Source organism: Phytophthora parasitica, assembly GCF_000247585.1.
Source record: "Phytophthora parasitica INRA-310 unplaced genomic scaffold supercont2.370, whole genome shotgun sequence".
Lineage (NCBI taxonomy): Eukaryota > Oomycota > Peronosporomycetes > Peronosporales > Peronosporaceae > Phytophthora > Phytophthora nicotianae.
Window position 1 is genome coordinate 1 of NW_008649356.1, and position 551 is coordinate 551.

Consider the following 551-nt stretch of genomic DNA (forward strand, 5'->3'; position numbering starts at 1 on the left):
GTGCTGCTGTACGCTTCCACATCTCGCCTACACTAAGCCAGGAACAAGCTGCCGAAGCAGTTGATGCCATATTCAGCAGTATTAGCGCGTACGACTATCGACGCAAACGTGCAAGTTCGACGCCGACATAATGAAGATGCTGGTGGTGGCAGACGTGGACAAGGCGCTGGTTCGGGCCAAGGTGCGTCATGACGGTCCTGGTGTCGGAATGCTTGGCAACGGCTGTGTTGGTGGCTCAGCTGACCCCAAGTTTGTGCAGTCCGTAGTGGCATGGGATTGCAGAGCTGCTGTCCAAGGATTATAGGGCGTGGTGGCGTTTCTGGAGATGGATTGCGTGGTGAAGGCCGTTTCTTCTGACCCTTAAGGCCTTGACGGTCGATTTTGAGCTGGCCGTGGTGCTCTTGGGCATGGAGAGATGCTGTCCGAGGTGGTGGCGGGCGTGGATGCGGTTCTGTGAATGGGGTGCGAGGTGACGGCCGTGCGTGTGACCTTGAAGGCCACGACGGCCGCGATCGTGGTATTCTCGTTTCCAAATTGTCATAAAGATTTTT